The sequence below is a fragment of the Hordeum vulgare genome, chromosome 2H, assembly GCF_904849725.1.
Source record: "Hordeum vulgare subsp. vulgare chromosome 2H, MorexV3_pseudomolecules_assembly, whole genome shotgun sequence".
Lineage (NCBI taxonomy): Eukaryota > Viridiplantae > Streptophyta > Magnoliopsida > Poales > Poaceae > Hordeum > Hordeum vulgare.
Window position 1 is genome coordinate 284,725,496 of NC_058519.1, and position 11,687 is coordinate 284,737,182.

The 11,687-nt window shown below is 39.8% G+C and overlaps 1 long non-coding RNA gene across 1 annotated transcript; it reads right to left on the reverse strand.

The window, feature by feature from the left end:
• On the reverse strand, positions 1-3,935 carry LOC123430007. The gene is made up of 2 exons (XR_006622823.1): positions 3,499-3,935; positions 1-372 (listed from the first exon to the last, which is right to left on the reverse strand). It is a non-coding gene; the product is annotated as an uncharacterized LOC123430007 (long non-coding RNA).
• Between the last annotated feature and the right edge of the window lie 7,752 nt (positions 3,936-11,687).

Sequence of the window (11,687 nt, forward strand, 5' to 3'; positions counted from 1 at the left end):
TGCATTAAATTAAATACCAATAATATTGTGATACCCAAGATATCCATGTTGTCACATGGAACCATCTGCAGCTGCAACTAACAACACTATATGAAGGGCTGAGAAAGTGGTAAATAACCAAACAATGGTTTGCTGGGATGTGGAGGGGGTTAGAGGCTTTTCGTTGCAATGTTGGGGGGCTTCACATTCAAGTGGTAGGTAATGAGACATAATGACAGAAAGGAGACAACTAGCATGGCAATGGTAGTAGTGGTATCCAGGGAAATGTTCATCTTTCCTGAGATCCCGCTTGGAAGAAGAACGAACCCGCGAAGTAGACGAACGGGTGTAATTGAGCGAATCCTCACACTCTGAATCAGTTTCGGAAATCTACTGAAAAGAAACAATCCGGAAACAACGATCAATACATGATAAATATCACAACATATACATGGCATGATGCACAATCAAATATGATGCATGTCCTTTTAATTATGCATGACATGGAAAAGCACACCAATTAACTTCTAAACATTATGTGAAGTTCAATATGCAATGAGTTGCATATTGATGAAACTCCAAATTCGTATTATTTAGTTCACTCCCGTTTAGGTACACGACAATATTAAATGTTATTAAACATGGCAAGCACGGTTCAAGAATTCGTCCGATTAACCAGTTAACTTGCGAGTTAATCGCTACTCTTAGGGTGACCGAATCGAATAACACCTATTCATCGTGTTAACTTGCCATGCCGATTAATTGGCCAGTTAGACTGATTAATGAGTTGTCATACCGATTAATTAGTTGCCACACCGATTAATCAGTACTGTCCTATTAACTGGTGGGTAAACGAGTCCCAAAATTTTGGCACATAATGCCTCCCACCCCCTCTTTCTACTAAATACCTAGGGTTTGGCCCTCCTCGCGCTTCCTCATGCTCCTTTCATCCCCTCCTAACCTGCCTGGTGGCTAGTCGTGTTCTCACCGGTGCCAGTCTTCGCACTACACCTGCAAGATCTAGTTGCTCCGTCATTCTGGTCGCTTGCCTCTATCCCACCCCCCTTGGACACTCCCCATCCTCTCCCATGGGATCTTCCCCAATCTCTTCCTCAATGGCGTCACCATCAGGGAAGGTACTACCATCTCCCCCCATACCTTAGTGGAGAATCCAGCATTCATATATTAGTAGATTAATTATGAATTACAATTTTGTAGATGGATGGATGGAACTGTTGGTTTTGGTTGTTATCTGTAGTATATTATGTAATGTATGTTAGCAAGTATATGGATAATTTTAAATTTTTAATTCCTCATTTTGAATTTTGAGATTTTATATATTTAGATGTATAAGATTATTAATTTTACCTCTTATCTATTTTTTATATGCCTACAATAGAATATTTTGGTACATTACATAGCTAGGTACATGGAATTATGGTATGCTAAATAATTTTTTTAGATATAAGTTGGCAAGTTTCTAATTAATCTACCGATTAATGGTCGACCAATTAATCTTGTTAATAGGACAATTCACCGATTAATCGCTACTCCCAAGCCGACCGAGCAGCTACCAGTTACCGATTTCTTGAACAATGAGGGCAAGAGGTGAAGCATAAATGAACCATCTATCTGGACATTTTAAATAAGGTCGGAAAGACCTTGTAGTACTTACAAAACGACCACATATGCTAATTTCGAAATTGGTCCGAATCTGAACTACAACATATTTTATAACTATTAAATAGGGAAACAAAATGCACCATGGGATTCTACACGTCATTTTACGCGATTTACATATATAGATCACTCAAAACGAAGTTACAGAAAACACAAGATAAATATGTCATGTATGCAAAATGCATGCTAACAACACCCATAAACATCTTAAATCATGTATGCAAGAAGATATTATGAACTACATGAAATTCTAGGAAAGTTTCATGTATGGTATGTTCAAAATGGAGCAACGGTTCAACAAATACAACCAATAAAAGCTATAGCTATAATTTGTCCAAAACAGCAACATGGCATTTTGACACATTAAACCAACATGCTATAAGAATCTAAAGTGTAGAAACAAGACATGGGGCAGTAGTTGACATGATGCATAACAATTTATCTCATACCAGCAAATTGAATAGAAACATGGATCACTAGAAAATGAGCTCACAAAATGGCTATTCGAACACAGTTTGAGACTTAGAGAAAATAATAGTTTTTAACATAACAGTTTTATATTGAAGCCATATTAGGAGAAAGAACAACATACGCTACATGACATATAATGGCATAAAAATTTACAGCATGGTAGTAGGCATGATGCACTTCATTATATTCCATAATAGCAAGGTCTAATTATGCACATAATTACTGATGGCATCAAAACAAGTTGGCATTCTAAACTAAGTAGTTTCTCAGACTTAGAAAAATTAACATGGTGCAAGGATCATCAGTTTTATCAGATTGATATGTTTGACAACAAAATTAACCAGGATGCAAAACCTGTACATGAAAATTAATGACACAAACTGGTAGAGGATAACATGCTTTACAGTCCACTCCATTGGACCAACCACAAAGGGGTTATAGATTAGTGGCAATTCACATCGAAACATGGCAACAAAATATAGGAGATTCCAAACTTAGAGTTATTTTGGACCCTTAAAACAACAACATTTTTCTGGCAAGTTCGCATGATGAAAACTACAGCTAAACATGACATTCATGGCATGGCAAACCAACTAACAACAATTAGAAATGGCATACTACAAATCCCTCCATTGGCACACATTCAAAAGGCACATGGTTTGCTTAATTTGAGCTTCGCAAAATGAAACTTAACGTTAAAAGTTTAGCAGTTTTAACATGATGGCAACTTTAGAGCAACATATTGACATGATAGATAAGATTCACATGCCAACCAGTGGCATGGCATCAAACTAGACAACACATAGAACAATTCTCAAGAAGGTACCACATGCAAAAGACCTACAGATTAGATGCAATCATCCATGAAAGTTCGAATAAAATATCAGTTTTGCACATACAATGAGATGCAATTTTGCAATTCAGATTTCATAATGGAGATGTAACATATGATGCATGCAAATGCCACAATCATGTAGAGCACATCAAGCACAACATTTTTCATATAAAGTTTGTATAAATCGGAGCTACGGTTATTTAGTTATGAAATAAATCATTTTAACATGGCATTTATGCAAATTTAAACAAAACAACAAGTTTATACTTTTTAACAGGTGTGAATGTTTGATATTATTAGTCTACATGAAATTCTACACATTTTTATATATAATGTTTTTCCGACGGACGGTTATTTAACTATGAGCAATGCAAATTTATGGCATTTTCTGTAATTATGAAATGTTGTGACTAATTGGGAAATTCATCGTTCGAAAAAATAATGCACAGGTTAATCTGCTAGAAATTGGCTGAAATGAACGAGCGGCGGATCAAAAAAGGCACACAAGGCGGCCGGTAGTTGGTTTTTCTCACCTAGGGTCCATGAACTAGTTGGTAGTGCGGCCCAACAGTAGTTAGGGAGGCCCGTCCTTGGCACTAGCTTGGGCCGGCTTGGAGGCGAGTGCTCGGGCTTGGGACGAGTCCGTGACCCAGGGGGGCGCTAGCGTTGATGTCGTTGTCCTCCTCTACTCGAACAAAGGGGAGAGCAGGGTGCGGCACCGAGATTGGGGAGCCCAAAACCGAGTGCTGGAACTCCGGAGAGGCTAGGAATGAGCGGGGACGGACAAATCTAGGGCGCCCGCAGTGGATCTCTTCGGTTTCAGCTTGTTTTGGCGATGGAGCCCCAAATCCATGGAAACTGGGACCTCCTACAAGCCATGGGAGAGGGAGAGAGAGAGGTTAGGGGGAGAGAGAGACAGAGAGAATAACATGAGGAGGATGAAAGGGGCGCAACAGGTAGGAGAGGGGCAGCAAGGTCCTTGCCTAGCGGCCGTCGCCGGAAAGGTTGCGGGGAACTGGAGAGAGGGCTTGAGGTGGGCGCGGGGAGATCTCGAGAATGAGCGCCATGAATGGAAGAGGAGCACGGGAGGAGCTCCTTCGGGCGCTGGCGGTACCTCGGTCTGGGACTGGGACGGCCGGATGTGGGTTTTCGGCGAGCTTGCGGTGGGGATTGGCTAGCTGGGTGGTGGCGGTTGTGTGGCGGCGCACGGAAAATGAGCAGGAATTTGGGTTAGGCCAGAATAGGTAGGGAGGACGCCTATTTATAGCAAGGGGGCTCAGGATGGCTAATTTCATCCGTTTTCGGACCGTCAGATGTTGATCGGGTGGTCCGAATCATAGGGGTAAGCGAGGTGGGTTAGGTGGGCTGTCTAGATGGCATTGGACTGAGAAGAGAGGGAAGACTATGTCCCATGTCAAGTTTTGAAATACCTAAAATGTCTATGGTTTTACCACCTATAGTGTCGCTATATGTTTAACGGTTCCGGTATCAAACTGCCTTTGAATGTGATGAAATTTGGCAGGTTGTCTACCTACAATATATTATGACCGCATGTGAACTTTCAACCCATTCTCATAATATTTTATATGCATTTATAAAAACATTCTTTTAGGGATGTCGTGGGTGTGTGCTTGTTTGGTTGGTCTTGAAACGGTCGACGACAATAACGGAGAGGACCGACAAGTATGAACGGATGCAAGTTTCAAAAATGAAGACAACGGAGTGTCGATGCTATGCACATGATGTGAATGATGCGACGATGCATGTGACAACCAGATAGCTCACACTGCGACCACGGAATAAAACGGGAACCCTCTGGAATGTCTATCTCGGGCTGTTACAACTCTCCTCCATTAACAAGGGATCTCGACCCGAGATCTTAGAATGAGAAGAGGAAGAGGTAAAACTTAGTTATTTCTTCAACAAACGAGTGAAGTTAACGAACCTTGAAGGTTGCAAAGAGATGAAGATTGGAAAGAGAAACACGACAGAATTCAAAATAAATTTGGATAGCACTTCAGGAGAAAAGAAAGAGACAAAACATGATAAGATGGAAAGAACTTGAAAAGTAGTCACAACACTCCATTTAAATGCATAAACAATGAAAGAACATGATATTGATAAAACGATACGATGGGTTTAAGACATCAATGTGAGAAGGCCTCCGAAACAAAAGAATGATCAAAAGAAATGAAGGTTGAAAATAATAAGATTATGCCCTTCCAAGATTTAGATGGAACTTTGCGAAGAGATACTTGAGAAAACTTGAAACTCGATAAAAGCAAACATAACAATTTAGAATCATGAATTTGATATCATGAACAACTACAAAAGAAGGATTGAAAATACCTTGTTGAAACAAGAAAAAGAATTATGTTATGTTTAACCTTCATCAAGTTAAAATGATGACACGCAACGGATTTTAGCATACCACTTATTCTTCTTAAGAATGATTGAAGAGAGATATTGCACACTTGAAGAATTCTTCAGTGGAACATTGGTAGGAATTTGTAATGAATCAAAATACTATGAACGAACGGACATGCATGAGAACAAAGATATCATGATCTGCCTAGCAAGGAGCTTGAACAAAGCACCAGAATAATTGAGATAGGAATGAAGGGACAAAAACTTAGAAGAATTCAAGAATGAAAGATGAAAGCTGAGAACAAATACTTCTTCGAAAACAACTCTCAAATGCACCAGCTATACATGGAAGGACTTTCTCATGATCGAAAACAATTGAAGATGACAGAATAAAGATTGAACCATGAATCTTCGAGAGAATAAGAAAATATTTAAGAGAAACTCTCCTTCGGTCTTTGACGCAGAGAATGATGGCAAGAAGAACCATCAACAATTACTGATATACTCCGGAACAATGAATAAATAAAAGTTGAGACAATGATGAAATAATTTGAAGAAATCTTGGAGAACAAATATGACTAATGGAATTCATTCTTACGTCATAGTTGGAAAGAACTTGAGATCTCGAGAAAACATTAGGAGAGCCACGTAAGATCCTGGGAAAACATGTGGATTATGGGCCCATGATACGTCCCAAACGTATCTATAATTTCTGCTTGTTCCATGATCTTTTGGGTGACATTGTTATATCTTTTGCTACACTTTTATATCATTTTACAAATATTTGGACTAACCTACTAACTCAGTGCACCCAGTGCTAGTTTCTGTCTACAAATGTCTATTTTGAAGGGGCTTTTACCCAATTTTCCGAAGCCCGAAAAAACCCAGAAAAAATGTATAAAAAATCAGCGAAACAGAAGCTTTCGGATCACCGAAGGAGGGCCACAAGGCAGCTAGGGGCCTCCCAGGCGGTCTGTTGGCCCGACCAGGCCCTAGGCCACTCCAGGAGTTCGCTTGGGTGGGTCCCACCTCCTCCGGTGCCCTCCTTTGGCCTATATTTAGAGCCCCGAGAGGAAACCCTCGAAGACTTTCTGGAATCACGAATTTTTCCATCGTTCCGACGTCGCAGTGCTTCCGAGATCGAGAGCGTCAGGAGACCTCTTCCCGACACCCCGCCGGAGGCAGGATTGACCTCGGGGAGATTCTCCACCGCCATGGACACTTCCCGGATGTGCCATGAGTAGTCCTCCTTAGACCATGAGTCCATAACCAGTAGCTATGTGATGTCTTCTCTCCAATCTTGTGCTTCAATGGTTAGTCCTTGTGAGCTGCCCTACATGATCAAGGCATCTATGTAATTCCCTTGCTATTGCTATGCTCGGTTTGTTGGGATCCGATGAATTATGAGATTATGTTCAGATTGTTATGAGTTATATATTTGATTATACTTTTATATTACGTTCCTTAGTGATTCATGCATGATTTCCGTTGCTTTTTATTGCTTTGGCCAAGTAGTAGACTATAACTCCAAGAGGGCGCGTTATGCATGATTGTGGGTTCATGCCCCTCGATGTCTAGCTTGAGTGACATAAACATGATACTAGGGGATGTGCTTGTTGCCACCAGGGAGAAAACAACGGTGCTTGTGACCACGGTTGCAAGGATTGTTTACCTTACGCGTAGTTCGTTAATGCAGTTGTCCGTTGGTTTGAGTTTACACTTTGGGTGGGGCTTGTAACTTAATACCAGAGAGATGTTTTGGATAGATATATCAAGGTGGATGATTAGTAAGTTGATGCTGATGAATAAACGGTCAACTTGTCTTGGCGTACTACCCATTACTATTGAACCTCTAACTATCAAGTAGCATAATTAGCATTGTGGTGCAATTATAATTCTGTCAATTGCACAACTATGATTTGTTGACCCAAGCATAGTTGTTTATCGTCTTTTGGGAGAGAGACATCACTAGTGAACATCATGTGACTCCGGTCCATATCACCATCATTGTTTACAACTCCATCGTTTACCGCTTTCATTTACTTTTCCGTTGCAATCACTATTACCTTCCCTCTTGTGTTTTGATCCTTAGCAATCTACAAGGCCGGAGAGATTGACAACCTCTCTATACTCGTTGGGAGCAAAGTTATTTGTTGTGTGTGCAGGTCCACATCTTCTACTAGCGCCAGGGTGGAAGGCACCTACTTGTTGAGCCTAGGAGTCCTCCTGGTTCGATAAGCCTTACAGTCTCTGTGTGAGGGAAATTTGCTACTGACAACATCTCCACCTTCCACTTGGGGTAACCAACGAGGGGCGAGAAGTATATACATCAACTCGTCATCAAGCGAATTTCTGGAGCCGTTGCTGGGGACTCCAGTCTTCAAGATAGGGGAGTTACACACTATCCTTTACCTTTGCTTTTTAGTCTTGTTAGTTTGCTTTTTAGTTTTTTCTTTAGATTCTTATACCAAAAACAACACAAAAATTAGTTGCTTTGCTCTTTCTTTTTGCCGCTGCTATGGGTTCTACTGAGAACACCAAGTTGTGTGACTTCACTAGTCACAACAACAATGACTTTATCTGCACTCCTATTGTTGCTCCCGCCAGTGGAGCCACGTCCTATGAGATTAAACATTCTTTACTGAACCTAGTTATGGAAGATCAATTCTCCGGTGCTGGAGATGATGCTGCTTTGCACTTGAACAATTTTGCTGAGCTCTATGATATGCAAAAATATAAAGAAGTAGATGGTGCTATTGTTAAACTTAAGCTTTTTTCCTTTCTCCTTCAGAGGAGGAGCTAAAGTGTGGCTTCAATCTTTGCCTAGGAATAGCATAGATTCTTAGGATAAGTGCAAAGATGCCTTTATCGGGAAGTATTATACACCTGCTAAGATTATCCAGTTGAGGAGCAACATTTTGAATTTTAGGCAATTGGATAATGAACATGCTGCTCAAGCTTGGGAACGTATGAAATCTCTTGTTCAGAATTGCCCTACTCATGGTTTGACTACTTGGATGGTTATCCAAAGTTTCTATGCAGGATTGAACTTTACCTCGCAGAATTTGTTAGACTCGGCCGCGGGAGGAACCTTTATGTCAACTACACTTGGTGCTGCCACAAAGCTATTGGATGAGATGATGACAAATTATTCTCAATGGCACACCAAGAGAGCTCCAACAGGTAGGAAAGTAAACTCTGTTGAGGAGATCTCCTCCCTTAATGATAAGGTTGACATGATCATAACTCTACTTACTAAGCAAGCTCCTATTGATCCTCATGATGTTCCTTTAAATTCTTTGGTTGCTCAAGAAAGAGAGGAAGTGGATGTTGATTTTATTTCTAGGAACAACTTCAATAACAATGCCTATAGACCGTTCCCATCCAACAGCTATGGGAACAACAACAATTATCCTAGCACCAAAAACTCCACTTATGAATTAGAGAGCATGCTTAAGGATTTTATCACTTCTCAAAAAGCCTTCAATAAGAGTGTAGAAGAGAAACTAGAGAAATTAGATAGTCTCTCTTTGAAGGTGGAAATCATAGCTCATGATGTAGAAATGCTTAAAACTAGAACTTCCCCACTTGAGCAAAGGAACGCCACACCCATGAATGCTATCCAAGTCCAAATTAATGAGAACATAAGAATGCTAGCCAAAATTAAAGAGAGATGGGCTAGAGAAAAAGAAGAGGAAGAGAGAATTAAGAGCCTTCCTGCACACACTACCATTGCTAGTATACAAGTTGTTGAGGATCTCAATACTTGTAGCACCCATCGCACTCCTAGTCCCAATGGACATATTAATGGTGATGCTAATACGTCAACTATAGGAGAAGAAGGTCCTATGAATTTAGAGACTACCAAAAGAATGAGATTAGATGACATTACTACCACTTTAATTAATGGTAGTAACCTTGATTTTGACAATTGTAGTCTCTCCGAAGTTATCACCTTTTTGCAAAGAATGGCTAAAGAGCCCCACACTAGTACACTCAATATTGCCTTCACCGAGCATATTACCAATGCTCTTATCAAAGCTAGGGAGGAGAAGCTCAAGCTAGAGACTTCTATTCCTAGGAATCTATAAGATGGTTGGGATCCTATGGTCAAAATAAAATTGAATAATATCTCTTGCTTTGCTTTGTGTGATGTTGGAGCTAGTTCTTCCGTTATGCCCAAAAGAATGTATGATTTGCTTGATTGGAAACCTTATGATCCATGTTCTTTTGGTGTTCGTCTTGTTGATTTTACATAAAGAAACCTTTAGGGAGAATTGATGAAGTTCTTATTATTGTCAATGAGAATTATGTGCCCGTTGATTTTCCTATTATGAACATTGAATGTGATCCTTCATGTCCAATTATTTTGGGACGTCCATTTATCCGCACCATTGGTGCTATCATTGACATGAAAGAGGGAATTATTAAATTCCAATTTCCTCTTAAAAAGGTAATGGAACACTTCCCTAGAAATAATATTAAGTTACCTTATGAGTCCGTTACATGGGAAAGTTATTCTTTTGGAGTTGATAACACTTGATCTTCTTGCATTATGCCTTGCTCAAAGGCATAAAAGAAAGCTCTTGTTGGGAGGAAACCCAATTTTTTTTACTTTATGTTTTAGTGGTCTAGATGTGTGTTACTACTGTAGAAACATCAATGTATCTTTATTGTTAAGCTTTGTGCCAGGTTATAGCCTCCGATTGCAAGAAACTTCAAAAATTGTGACATGTTGTCCAGAAACAGATTGTGTCTGCTTGAAAGAACAATTTGCCAAAACTCTCGAGATCATCTTTTTTATCTGACTTGTTTTGACAGCATGCTCTATATAATTTCCATTCTGGCATCTATTCTCAGTTTTTTGATTTGAGTTGCATAAGTACCCAAAAAAAATTTATTTACTACATGTTGTTCTGTTTTTTACAAATTATGCCACATTTTGTCTTTCCATTGTTTTGCGAATCCTAAGCTTGCTTTTTATTTGCAAAAATCTTTTGGCAATCATGATAAGCAGTATATTTTCATGAAAATCTTTATTTACAACAGGTAATGAATTATTTTATTAAGGGAACTAACCACTCTAATCAGCTTATGATGAGTTTCGTATGAAGGGAGTTTTCAAGTATGCGATGGGAGAGATGATGAAAGAAGATACATGAGTGTCAAGCGCTCAGGCTTGGGGATGCCCCCATGCACCCCAAGAAATATTCAAGGAGACTCAAGCGTCTAAGCTTGGGATGCCCCCGTGCATCCCCTTCTCTACCAACAATCATCAGTTCGTCCATCTCAATGCTATATTTTTATCACTTCATATGATATGTGATATGCTTAGAGCATCCCGCTATTTTCTTTCTAGTTTGTTTTAGTTTTGCTTGTTGTTCATAACAAGTCGGAACCTAGCCTACCTTGTTTGGGCGAGAAACATGCTCCATTCCACTCTAGAACACAACATAGGTTTTCATGCTTATCTTTTTTGTGTTCTTCATCTTTTCGTAGCTACTCTCATGCTTAGCTCTTAGTTTTCATGTTTATCTTTTCAAGAGCTTTTATTTAGGTTGTTTCTGGAACTCTCTTGAGTTATCATGCTTATCTTGTTTAGAGAGTTGGCTCATTGCACTGAGTTGTGTGTCTTGCATTAGTAGGTAATTGAGATTGCTATTTAAGTATAGTAGTAACCTGCAATAGTTTTGAGGTATTGATTTGAGTAATGTTTGGCCTATGGGTGCCAAGAGCTTGAGCCTATTAGTGAAAGTTGTTGTATTTTGGGAAATACGTGTGTTTTTCAAAAACTAAAAAATAGTTGAGAACTCTAGCTACTAAATTGATCGCTAACCTCTGGAGGGGTTGGAATATATAGAGTACCTTCATGTTACCATGAGTCGAGGATGCGCAAGGATAACCAAACCCCCAAACACTCCCTCCTCGTGGTACTTGTCTCTTTGTGAATTTCCTAACTAGATGGAGAGTTACTGATAGTAAGTGTATGAGTTCTTCGGACTAATGTGAGTATTAGATTGTTGGCACTTCCACCATCCATATTTTGCTAGCCTCTTCGGTACCGTGCATTGCATTTTCTCACTTTGAGAGTTAGTGCAAACTCCACCGGTGCATCCAAACTGATGACATGATACGCTCTATCATACATAAGCCTCTTTATATCTTTCCTCAAAATAGCCACCATACCTACCTACTAAGGCATTTCCATAGCCTTTCCAAGATACATTGCCATGCAACATCCACCATCTCATGACATGATCTTCATGCCATACATGCTTTTGCTTGATCGTAGAGCCACATGCTAGTTGGGCCTTCATTACTGTTACATGACGTGCTAGTATCATTGCATATCCTG